Genomic DNA, 13,316 nt, shown 5'->3' with positions numbered 1-13,316 from the left:
ACTTTTCTTCTATAACACTCATGAGTTATATAATGAACGTGATGCAGTTTTGTAATTGCTTTAATATTTCTTTTGTTTTCTGTCAAATTAGCCTTATTCATATCATAATAAATGTAATATAGGCATCCAAATGTAACATCAATTAATGTAATATATCCATATAGTTTAAACATATTAATGATGTTTCCCATCACGAAGTGACTTTGAAAATAAGAACTCTTTGCTGATTTTAGCGACTAATAACTTCATTATTGTCTTTAAAGCAGTAAATGGCATTTTAAAGAACGACAATAATCGAAATTAAACTTTAGTTGCTATGATCTTTTATTGAAAGGGTTGATTCAATCTGGAGCATTTTCACGAGCCATGTTGTAGAGTTCCTTTGTGTTAATGAGCCAATTATTTTATGATTTATAATTTTACTGCCATTTCTTCCTTCCGTTTCCACGCCAGAATTCAGATTAATTCGTGTGTATTTAAGATGTTGTTTTTAGATTATAAAACGGACAGTATTCTGCCTCTCGAGGTCACGTTACTCTAGGTTGCTAGCTCAGACAGGATTTGTAGTATTCAGCTTCTAGTATTATAATCGCCGATGCTGCGTCTCATCGAAATAATCGTCTTTGTAATTTTTGTAGTGCTGAAGGCAGTGCACGACATTTCGTCGAAGACTGTGTATTATTATAACATGTTAAGGAAAACACACGGTAAAAGAAAGGAATTCTATTGCCGCAATAAAGAGTTTAGATTTGCAAAGGATTTGATGAACTTTTTACATGGCAATAGAACAATATTAGGAATTTTGATTTGATGTTTTTAACAGTATTTTGGTTTTAACCTGTGTTGGGTGTCATGCTTTATGAGGCCGATAATAACCATGAGGCCGATAATAATCGGCCTCATGGTTTGAACTTACTGCTATTTTAAGTCATCTCGCCGTAAGTGTTGGCTGAGCTTATGAGCACCAGGCGTGCCTTCCGATCTTCCTTAATTAAAATAATGGGCCTTTTACAACTTTCTCATGGCTCAGTTGTCATTTTAGATTTAGTGAGAATTCGCTGCCAGTCTGCCTATAGTTTGGTTACAATTTATGATACTTAAGACGATTACTAAACTTTATAACGTAAACAGCAAAAAATATGCAGTCTTTATTACCATTTTATCAAAAGACTATAAGAATAATTTTCAAGATTTCAAACAATCCATTTGTAGTTTGGTACGTTTGTTACTTCATTTTTACTTAACATAAAATTTATCCGAAAACTTGTAAATAAAACATACAGTGTTATAATTAGATGAACGATGTAAAGAAATTTATTTAGAAGGATTTTTATAAGCTCTACCAAACTGAAGAAAATTATCCAGCACTTCATAAATAATATGTGATCACGTCATCTCTTTTATGAACATACATATTTGCAAGTAAAACATTCCCCATGAAGCATGCAGAAAGTGAAACATAAATATAAATATCCGACAAAAATCTCAAGTAAATTGCTGACAATTGTTTATGCGCCTGTCAAATAAGATCTAGGTGAAATTTAAAAGAATCAGGCTTAATAGTCATATAAAAACTGTTTTGTAGATAATAGATAGCTTTTCATAAGAACTAACTCTTGTTGTTTAAGAAGTAAATATTATTCATTCAATATTAGTACAGGCTGCATTTTGCTCATTATAAATATCAAACTCTGTATATAGCCCTTGGAATATTTTCGTTGGACCATATTAGGGCTCTGAGGTCTGCAAACTTGGAAACGCTGAATACCCTTATATCCACTGTCATCAAAATTCAGTTTGCCTTCTACAGGCTTTACTTTGACCTCGAGATTCATATTTATCCCTTGTGCTATACATAGGGTCTGAGATTGATATTTATTCTGAACAAGATTCTTAGTTAAACTGGATATTATTTCTCAACTAAACTATGTATAAGCATGTGCAAAATTAAGAAAATTTGCACATTATGTCTAGTTTCGGAGAAACTAATGGATAGTCTTTTTATGAAATTTGGTATGAATATACATTTATAACAGAGAAAGAGATGTGCTGTTCAAAAGTCATTTCATGAAGGCATGGGTATCAATAAAGTTCATAGCCCAGGGATGTCCAAAATCAACGTTGTGATATCGAACTGAAAATCAGTCTAATATAGGTAATGGTCACCTCTCGCAGCCAGACAGTTCGCATACTGAACAGGAGGCAACTGAGGAGTCGCTGAGGCAGTTTATACTTGCAGCGAGTAGATTTCAACTCCAGATTGCTTCACTGAGAGAGATGGGGAGATGAATTTGCCCTTCCAAAAGAGTCCTAGCCATGCTCTAAAGGGTTGAGTTTAGGAGATCTGACTGACCAGTTCATGCGGCGAATGTCTTCACTGTACAAGTAATCGTCGACCAGCTGAGCTCTGTGGATGAGCGTTTTCGTCCATTAATAGAAGCCAGACCAACTTCTCCTCTGAAAAGTCGAACATAAGGCTCTAAGATCTCTTCTCTGTACCTCATAGCAGTCAGTGAGCCTTTCATAATACCGACCCAAGCTATTACATCTCTACCATCGTAATGATACTGTTCCCTGGTGGAGGGAGGGATTGTATTGGAGAGGGGAGTACTGTGTTCCAGGCTCTCTCCAGATACTGATACATCAAGAATCGATATCCACACAGAATCTCGACTCATCTGTAAAACGCACGGTGCTCCACTGAAGTTTGGTCCAAATCTCAAGTTGTCTGCACCATACTAAATGCGCTGTGTTGTTTACCGTAATGAGCGGGACGCAAACAGCGGGGCACCTGGCACACAGCCCTAACTCATGAAGACTTTGGGCAACTTTACACCGTGAAAGTCGGGTTCCAGTGGCAGCATACAGCTCTCACGAGAGCCGTAAAACTGTAGCATTTCTGTGTCGCCGCGCCGAAAGTGCCAAATAACAATCATCATTCTTCGTTGTGGATCTTACCGACCTTGGCCAGATTTTGATATGGATCTAGTGTGCTGAATTTATTTCCACACATTGGGCGTTACATTGAGCTTTGTAGCCACCTGCGCTTGTGACTGACCTGCTTCCAATCTGCCGACAATTCTCCATCTCATTCCATCATCCACATGCTGATAGCTACTCATTTTACCTGATAGCTTATAAAAGTTACCCAACTCTTGCCAGAAACACTGCGGATATCCTGAAGAAGTAGGAGCGCACAAATCGTCGAAAACTCCTTGTGCACTTATATCACCTCCTATTCGCAGCTCTGCAAACACGCACGTTTACGCTTACGCATTCGACTCTGAGTACTTGCATAATTTTTCGTTAGCATAATTAGTATCTTTGGTTCAATACTTTTCGTAAAATTAGATATAATTTGAAATTTCTCTTAATTTTGCACAGAAGTGCATATTTTCTACTGCATTGTTCTTCTGTAAGAATCTTAAGTTTTACTAACGTTTATTTTATTTTAAATCTTTACTATCACTTCTTATTTTCTACTTCCGGCCAGAATTATAAGCGTTAACTTAATTATGCAAAATTTGTCTGGCGAACGCCAAGTACTTAAGTTGTGGCTTTTTGCCAAGCGAGAGAGAGGAAGGAGTTAATCGAAGCAGGCCGCTTACCTTAGAAGTTTTACTCAGTTGCTGGTTGCCTTCCAGGCCAGAGGTTTAATCCTCGTGATAATTTTTAAACGTATTGTAGTGTTAACAGTTCTCTGTACTACATACGGCTTCCTGTTAAATATAAGGCCAATCTTCCACGTTTATTATTTCATAGTTATATTTTTATATTCTTACGTTTAGACCACAAGTACTGGGTCTTTGTATTCCGAAGTACGGAAATTATTGTAAAGAGAGAAAAATAAAGGGTTTTGTATACCCTTCTTGTGTATCCTGTTTACTTCCCACAGTTATTGAACATAGCTTTAGTAAGCTCTCTGTTCCGAGTCAGGTCCTTGCATGTTCCCAAAGAAAGTAAGACGGAACATTGAACTTGATAGTGGCGCCCAACGAAGAAGAATAACCATGGCCGAGTTTCAAGAAGAACCTGTGCTGCCTGCAGAAGCGGCTCAGAATCCAGAAATGCCAGCTGCCGCCCTGGAAGGATTTGGTTACAACGTCCAGACCATGCGCGCTTCGATGAAACCAGAAGCAACATTTAATGGAAACTCACCGGTAACCAGTTTTTTGGAAAAATTGGATGACCACTTCATGCTCTACCCCGTGCACGAATTTCAAAAAGTTACCTTAGCTACCAGCGCTTTGAGGGGCCAAGCGCTTAATTGGTTCAAATGTATAGGCAGAAGTCTCTTGGGTCAAGCAGGAAGTCCCACCTATACTTACGAAAATTTCAAGACTGCCCTACTAAAAGCCTTCCCTGTTGTAAGGGATCGTGCGAAATTAGAAACGGAACTTTTCAGTATATATCAGTAAAGAATCGAAAATCTCTCAAGCTTTATTTTAAGAAAAATTCACGTCTTCAAACTCTTGTATGGAAACCGTCCGGATCCTGAGATGATTCAAGTGATTTTGCCGAGGTTACTGCCCCAAGTGCAAGACTTTATTGAATTAAGAAATCCGACTACACTGGAAAAGTTATTTGAGCTAGCAATCCAGTTTGAAAGTAGAAGAACGGCGGACATTGAAAGAAGACGCCAATATCAACAGCGAAACCAATTTGGTGCGCCAAGACTACAGCAAACTCAAGCACACGGCTACGGAAGCAAAGCGAATCAGTGGGCAAGGAAACCCGAGCATTCAAAAACAGCCGGCGAACGTCGACAGTTCAATAGCAATCCAGGAAAAAAGTCTCAAGGCCAGTGGAAAAAGAAGGAAAGCACGGAAACGAAAAATAATTTAAACTAAAACGGATTTCTGCTGACGGGAGGGTGCGGAAATCCGAAGGCCACGAAAATCCCTCTTCCTTCAAGTTAAATACAGTAATAGTGAAAAATTTGACTCTTGCGAAGATTGAAGTGTTGGTGAATAACATCCCAGCCACCGCACTCCTGGATACAGGCGCGCAGTGTTCCTGTGTGGCAGAAGATTTTTTTAGGAAGTATTTTCGTAAATATCGTATATATAATTCGGATAATACGACAGTGTTAGCTGCGCAAGGAGAAAGATGTAAGTGTATAGGTAAATTACCGCTGTATGTCCGTATCAAGGACGAACAAGTAAAGGTTATGTTTTTCATAGTAAAGAATCTGCAAGCACATATTATCTTAGGAATAGATTTTCTTTCAGAGGCACAAGCAACGCTAGATTTTAAGGAAGCGTCCCTTAAGCAGACAATGAAACCAGTTCGAGAAGAAAAGGCTGAACCGCCGATGTTAAACCTTGACCACCTGCCTAATGAAGAGCAACGAAGAATCCGACAAGGGGTAAGTGAATTTGCTTCGTTATTTAGTGATATTCCAGGATTTACTCAGGTTACTAACCATAGTATTGACACCGCAGATTCAATGCCAGTTCGCCACAAAGCATACCGGTATGATAAGAATAAGGAAAAAATTATAGAATGGCATGTTATAGCGATATGCTACGTAAAAAGATCATAACGCCCATCTCAAGTAGTTATGCTAGCCCGGTGGTTTTATGTAAGAAAAATAATGACTATCCTTTGACACATCCAAAAAGGTGGAGATTCGCAATTGACTATCGTAAATTAAACTCCATAACTAAATATCCGGTATATCCGTTACCTATTATTGAAGAAATTCTAAGGAACATAACATCCACCAAATATATGACGACTTTAGACTTAACGACTGGTTATTTTTAAATAGGGGGTTAGGCCTGAGGACGTGCCTAAGACTGCTTTTATAACCAAGTGTGGCACTTATGCACTTCTGCGTATGCCGTTTGGCCTTTCAGGGGCACCGGCAACATTTCAGCGATGTATGGACATTGTGTTAAGGCCTGTTCTTGGAAAGTCCACATTTATCTATTTAGACGATATCATTATTACTAGTGATAATCTCGACCAACATGTACAGGATTTAAGACAGGTGTTTTCTTTATTAAATGAGGCCGGTCTAAAAGTTAATGTCGAAAAGTGCAAATTTGCAGCCCCTGAATTAAAATATATAGGTTACAAAATATCTCAGAAAGGAATCGAGACAGACGAATCAAAAATAATCGCTGTACAAAAGTATCCGACTCCAAACACGGCGAAGAAGCTCTCTTCTTTTCTAGGACTTTGTTCATATTATAGGTCCTTTATAAAAGATTTTGCAGCTATTGCTGAACCATTGTTAAAATTAAAAAGGAAAAAGGCAAGATTCTCGTGGACGGCCGAAGCCAATAGTGCTTTCGAAAAATTAAAACAAGCATTAACGCAAGCCCCTGTGTCGAAATTTCCTGAAAAGGATGAGAATTTAGAAATTTCAGCGGATGCTTCGGATTATGCGGTAGGAGCGGTACTTTCGCAAAATCAGCAGCCAGTGGCATTTTTTAGCCGAACTTTAAATCAAACACAAAGAAACTATTCCGCAACCGAGAGAGAGGCACTTGCAGTTCTGTTAGCAGTGCAAAAGTTCCGAGTCTATTTTGGAAAGGCGCCAATAACAGTGTACTCTGATCATGCGGCGGTAACTAGATTGTACTCAGGGAAAAACTTATCCCCAAGGTTAATAAGATGGGCACTCAAGCTACAAGAATATAATCTGGTAATCAAGCATACCCCCGGAAAGGAAAATATCGTAGCAGATGCCCTATCCAGAATTAAAATAGATGAAGAAGGTAATACTGTAAAGATGGCAATGCTCACAGCATGTACAATAAATTCCCGAGAAACTGTAATAACCGAACTGGGTAAGGATCCTGAGTTTGGAAGCATTTATGAGTATTTAAAGGATCCTGAAAATTTTAGCCACCAAGATATTGTGGCGATAAGAAATAGGGCGGCCCATTACGAACTAATAGATGGTCTATTATTTTATACAAAAACTACGAATTCCAACAACGAATTTCGACTTCTTATCCCAGCTAGTCTTAGATTAAATATCCTGCAGGAGCTCCATGACAGCCCTTTAGCTTCTCATGCTGGTATTCGAAAAACTATACAACGCGTACGCGAGGCAGTCTATTTTCCTGAACTGCAAAAGTTAACAAGGGCGTATGTCCAGTCCTGCCCAACATGTCAAGCAGTAAATTATATTAATTTCCGCCCGGCCGGGTTTCTAAATAGTATTAAATCCGAATTTGCAAATGAAATAATTGGCATCGATTTATTGGGCCCTTTCCCCAAAAGTCAGTTAAATAAAACTCGCTATCTCCTTGTTATGGTTGATCATTTTAGTAAGTGGACCGAAATTGTTTCCTTAAAACGAGCTTCCGCGAAATTAGTTAGTGATTCTATTTTAAATAAATATATTTTAAAATACGGGGCGCCCCTAAAAGTTATATCGGATAATGGTCCTCAATTTGTAAGTAATGTATTTGAAGACATGTGCCAAAAACTGGGCATACGTCATTTAAAAATGGTCCCGTATCGGCCGCAATCAAATATAGCGGAACGGGTCAATAGAAATATAGTGAAAATTATCCGTAGTTATGTTAAAAATTTTCATAAAAGCTGGGATAACTATGTCAATGAATTTGCTTTCGCCCTTAGGACCGCAAAACATGATACAACGGGCAAAACTCCTGCTGAGTTATTTTTAGGCAGAAAGATTATAACGCCGTTAGATAAATTATTTTATGTGCAACAAAGAGCCCCAGAATTTAAAATGGGTGATATAGAAAAACTAATTAAAGAAGCAAAAAAGAGTACTGAAGTAGCACAGAGAAAACAAAATCTGTATTATGACTTGAAACGACGGGGAGTAACTTATAAAGTAGGGGATGAAGTATTAAAAATTAAGCATTCACTTTCTTCAGCACCAGAAGATAAAACTGCCAAATTTTTTCCACGCTTTGAAGGACCATATGTTATAGAAAAAATAACTCACGCTGTTGTAGTGTTAAAGGCAAGAAATGGTGAAACCTGTTCCGCAAACATTGACCAGATAAAACCATTCTATGACCGTAATAAAATGCAAATCTTTTCAGATCTTTTGCAGGATCCGGTACGGCAGACACCGCAGGTACAAGTTCCAGAGGTGGGAAAACGACAAGTACAAGGGCAAGCCAATGAGAGACAGAAGCAAGTGAAAAGAAAATTGCCCCGCGGGAAAATTAAAGGTAACAAGAAAAAGAAGCCGTTCCACCGTCCAGAAAAGAGACCTCACGAACACCCCCAGAATGAAGAAGGGAGAAGGACGACGTATGCCAAGAGAGCCAGGAGAAATGACGGCAACTATAACCCGGCTCTAAAACGGAAGATCTACTCATCCGACAGGACTCTCCGCAGCAAATGTCGCCGAACTGCGGAAGGGCCACCAGCGGCGGAGGAAAAGTTACAAGAAAAATTTGAACCGCCAGCAACGAGGTCCAAGCAGGAACGCGAAAGAAGTTTCCCGGTTCCGCCAAGACCAGCTGCCATCAAACGGCCAAGACCACAGGCAGAGGCGAAAAAGAAGGTATTCAAGGGTGACCGGACTGGAGAAAAAAGAAAGCTTCTAGAGGAAGGCACTGAAGGGCGAGCCCACACAAGAAGGAGGATAAATCAAACAAGAATCTACGCTACCTTCCAGGACTGGGCTCAGAAAAGAATGTCCGAATATCACAAAGATAACTAAAATTTTATGTTACTTTGCAAACTTAAGTTAATCTTTCATTCTTACTGCAAGTGGCAGATTTCAAGAAGTTTTACCTCATGCGAGGTCTACCTTTATCGCCAAAAGCGCGAGAAATGAGTTGTTACCGATTTTGGCATTATGTTTTTCAATTACTCGCGCGTAAAACTAAAGTTGATGTATAATAGCGATGTGTAAATACTTAAATATTGTAAAAGTTATTGTATAAATTTTATTTAAAACATTCTGGCAAGAAAGAAGTTTTAGTCTGAAAGACTTTTTGAAATGTAGTATTTCAATGTAGAAAGAATTGGCACTTGCTTTGAAAAGAATAGAAGTTAACAATGTACTACTAATGTATGTTGCCAAATGCGTAAATTTAACGGCATGTTAATATGTTCTTATATACAATGTGAACTGTTATTTTAAATGTTAAGAAATACCGTGATATGGTAAAAGTGAAAGTAATGTTAAAATTTTTTTTATTCGTGTGACTGTAAAAAGACTAAATTATGGTGAATATGTGTTAAAGGTTGAATGAATGTAGTTAGGCTCTCTGACGCTACACTTCAGAGTTAGCCACTTTCAGAATAGTACCTCAGGGTTTAGAGTTGAAGTTAGGGTGTGTTACGAGGTCTTGGTATGTTGAATTTTAACACGTTAGTGTTTTGATTGTAGGAGGAAGTGTTGAACACGTATACATAAACACATTCGTGTTTGGTGTTCTTTTACAACACATGTCAGAGAGCACGGGGAGAGATAATTAAAATAGTCATGAATGAAATAAGAATGTTAAGAGAAATATAAATTTGCATGTTACTTGCCATTTCATTGTGTAACATTTCATTAAACTAGTTTTCCTTCCAGATCTCTGGAAGGAACCAGATTTGAATAAAAGCTCCTGTTTAGATGCAGTACAGATGAAAAATTGCGTGTCCTTGGAGCTGCTATTGTAAAAAACAAATTTCTTTTTTTTTTAAATTTCTAGTTTCTAGTGAAAAATGGTTGTAAAAGATTGGCCTCGCGTTAGATTCTAGAGCTAAAAGTTTTCAACAAGGTCGTTTTAGACCTCAGTTTCAAACTAATTAACTCTGGCGGGAAGTATGTAAGGATCTTAAGTTTTACTAACGTTTATTTTATTTTAAATCTTTACTATCACTTCTTATTTTCTACTTCCGGCCAGAATTATAAGCGTTAACTTATTTATGCAAAATTTGTCTGGCGAACGCCAAGTACTTAAGTTGTGGCTTTTTGCCAAGCGAGAGAGAGGAAGGAGTTAATCGAAGCAGGCCGCTTACCTTAGAAGTTTTACTCAGTTGCTGGTTGCCTTCCAGGCCAGAGGTTTAATCCTCGTGATAATTTTTAAACGTATTGTAGCGTTAACAGTTCTCTGTACTACATACGGCTTCCTGTTAAATATAAGGCCAATCTTCCACATTTATTATTTCAAAGTTTAGTTATATTTTTATATTCTTACGTTTAGACCACAAGTAGTGGGTCTTTGTATTCCGAAGTACGGAAATTATTGTAAAGAGAGAAAAATAAAGGGTTTTGTATACCCTTCTTGTGTATCCTGTCTACTTCCCATTATTGAACATAGCTTTAGTAAGCTCTCTGTTTCGAGTCAGTTCCTTGCATGTTCCCAAAGAAAGTAAGACGGAACATTGAACCTGATACTTCTAGGTCCATAATATTCGAAAAGGTAAAAATTTCAACTTGTAAACTTACATTTAGTAAATTTTCCTCCTATAACTATTTACATAACTTACAATTTTTAGTTATGAAATTCACACATAAAATAATATCATAAAATGTATTATAAAAATAATGATGTAAAATGCAATACAATTTATGAAATTCATAAATGAAATAATGTTTACGTATGTAAGTTTTGTTTGGGTATAAACTCGCGATGTTAATCTTGGAGGCATCAGCAAAACCTCATACTTGCAATCTAATATTTTTATAGCTTGCGAAAATGTAAGAACACAGATCACCGAGAAGAGAACACTTTGATTTTTATTTAAATATTGTAAATACTAATAAAATGTAAGAAAAATATAACAGTATAAGATACAAAATTTTATGCGTAATAATTCTTCTTTATTACATATAGGATTTCTTCTTTTGGAATTTTGAATTCAAACGTAATAAACAAATAATGCACTTTATTGTTTTTTCGCCTTCTTATGTTTTGAAATTCTTGGAATGTAAACAGGATACGATTCGGCTCTCATTTTTGTAGAGCGATATTCGTTTGTAGGGCGTTGTTCTCCTTGTTCATCTCCTCCTTGCTCTTCCTTTGAATGCTTCTGCCCTGCCGCTTCTGCTTCTTTAGCAGCTCTTTCGATAATTTCCTTCTTGGAACGTGGCATCTTCTAAAATCTGAAATCGCTAAAGGGATTTAGAGAAATAAATTTCTTTGAAATATGAAAACTGTAAAAATTTCAAAGAAGTTCAAAATTTTTAAATGCAATTGTCAAAAAATATATAATATTCTTAAACATATAAAATAGTTAAATCTTAGATATTCGAGAATAAAATGCAAATAAATGTGTGTATTCGTTTTCGAATAAATTTTTGTATATATAAAACGAAAGATGAAACAAGAAGTAAAATGAAAAATTTTGGAAAGTAAAAATTTGGAGATTTATTTATTTTTTTTATTGTTCGTCAATTTAGCCTATCTACTATAACTGTAAAATGAATGAAGTGGCTGAAATGGCACCCATATATTATGTTAAACTTGAAAATGAAAAAAAAAAGTATTGATGAATTTTTATTGGATATGACTACTTACTTAAGGAACTGAACATATATCTAATAAATCAAAAGCAACTAATAAATATATTTTCAAGAATAAAATCATTCTAAATTAAATTCAGATTTCGGAAGTCTCACATTAACAGCAAAAACCAAATTTGCTACCCCTGGACAAAGTCGTAAAAAAACAAAACATACGCCCTACTGATTGCCGTTTTTCCAAAACAAAACTATATATTTCAGGAAACGGCAACTGCATTTCAGTACATTTACTACTATGTTCATAGTTGACATCAAACTTACCTACGAATAAATAGGATTAGATAGAATTCATAAAGTTACAATCAGGTATACCAACATAACGAATATTTATTTAAGTTGACTTTTATATTTTGTAACAAGAAAAAAAGAAGTATTAGACGAAGTCTTGAAAGTAATCTTTTCAGCCGTTCCAATGTTTATATAACTAAAGTGAAATACATTAGTAGTTATGAAACAGACTGAAAGTTTTCCCTATAAAAAGTTAAGTTCACACTTTTCTCGGTAGATATTTTTTGGATAAAAATTAAATGCAGTTTTATCACAGTAATATCCTAAGTTTTATTGTGGTAGTTAATAAGTGTTAAATTTATGTATAAATTAATATATGGGCCTTTAGCTATTATTTAGCCTATGGTGTGTGGCTCTCTACATCTATATTGGGATTTGCTGGTTATAAGTTTCGAAAGGTTGGCTACCCATAAATTAAACGATTATATTTAAATTGGATTTCACTTCGGAGAAACGGTAACATGGCAGCTGAAAAGTCGTTTTATTTTTTATTGTTACTTTCATCATTAAAGCATTATTTGTGCAGAAAATTTAAATGTTGCTATATAGCTTTACGACTAGAGACCTACCCATATGGCATTGAATTTTTCGGGTTTTTCTTCGGCTAACAGCGTATTAAAAAATCGATGTGACGGCACACATTATCATCAAATCATTTCTTTATCAAAGGCGCACAGATTAAATATTTCCACCAAGCATGTCCTTATGTAAAACATTCCAGAGAAATTAGGGTCATGCTATGCCAATAAAGCTCTCGTTTACAATATCTTGAAGCCATATCATTTGCAGACGCCACATATTGGCTCTTATTTAATTAAATAATTGATCATTAAATAAAGTTCTAACGATTATTATTGTCCATAAATTTGTTGCTAACAAAAGATATAATAAAACTAATATTACACTAGTAGACAACTTTAGTCATTTAAATTTTTTCAGTGTAATTATTTCCTGCCAAAGCGAGTTCTTTCTCTCTCTTTTCTTCCTTTCTATTTTTTTTTTAAATTTTAGTCCATCTAGAATTTAGAATTTAGAATAAAGTAGATTAAATTTTGCCTGTAATGTGTGTCTGTTAGTTAGATTAAAATTTGCCCGTAAGGAACGAAAAAAAAAAAAATTTCAAATATTCAAATTCTTTAATCCGAAGCATTTTTTGAAGCACGATTAGTTTTTTTTGGGATGAAATTCGTACTGCACATACTCCCAAAGATAAAAATTGTTGTCCTTAACATATTAGCAGAGATTTTTAGTGGAAATTTATCTAGTATAAATGGAAACCAGACTGTTTTGCATTTTTGACTCCTCTTCAACCATTTTTCGACATATTTAATTTACATTTTGTGCTGGAACTTTGACTACTTTGGGCTATCAGTTTATGATGTTATTTTGTGTTTCATTATGTTAAAATTATATATTATGTATGTGCCCTATATTTTTGTAACTGCCTGTGCTCGTATTTTTCTCATGTTCATCAGGTGTCGCCAGTTCAATATTTTTACCTACTACTCAATATACATGATAACCTTATGGACTTGTGAATTTTATGAAATTTTCTCTA

At 35.9% G+C, this 13,316-nt stretch overlaps 1 long non-coding RNA gene across 1 annotated transcript in view; it reads right to left on the bottom strand.

The window, feature by feature from the left end:
• Positions 1–10,666: 10,666 nt before the first annotated feature.
• The window catches only part of LOC146993269 (uncharacterized), a 74,736-nt gene continuing 72,086 nt past the window's right edge, over positions 10,667–13,316 (bottom strand). Inside the window, exon 2 of the long non-coding RNA XR_015038732.1 lies at positions 10,667–11,059. This is a non-coding gene — a long non-coding RNA (uncharacterized LOC146993269). The remainder of the gene's footprint in view (positions 11,060–13,316) is intronic.

The sequence above is a fragment of the Stegodyphus dumicola genome, chromosome X1 (genome assembly GCF_044657685.1).
Source record: "Stegodyphus dumicola isolate Sdum_Otavi_A_Nest chromosome X1, ASM4465768v1".
NCBI lineage: Eukaryota > Metazoa > Arthropoda > Arachnida > Araneae > Eresidae > Stegodyphus > Stegodyphus dumicola.
This window is presented reverse-complemented; position numbering and strand designations above follow the sequence as displayed.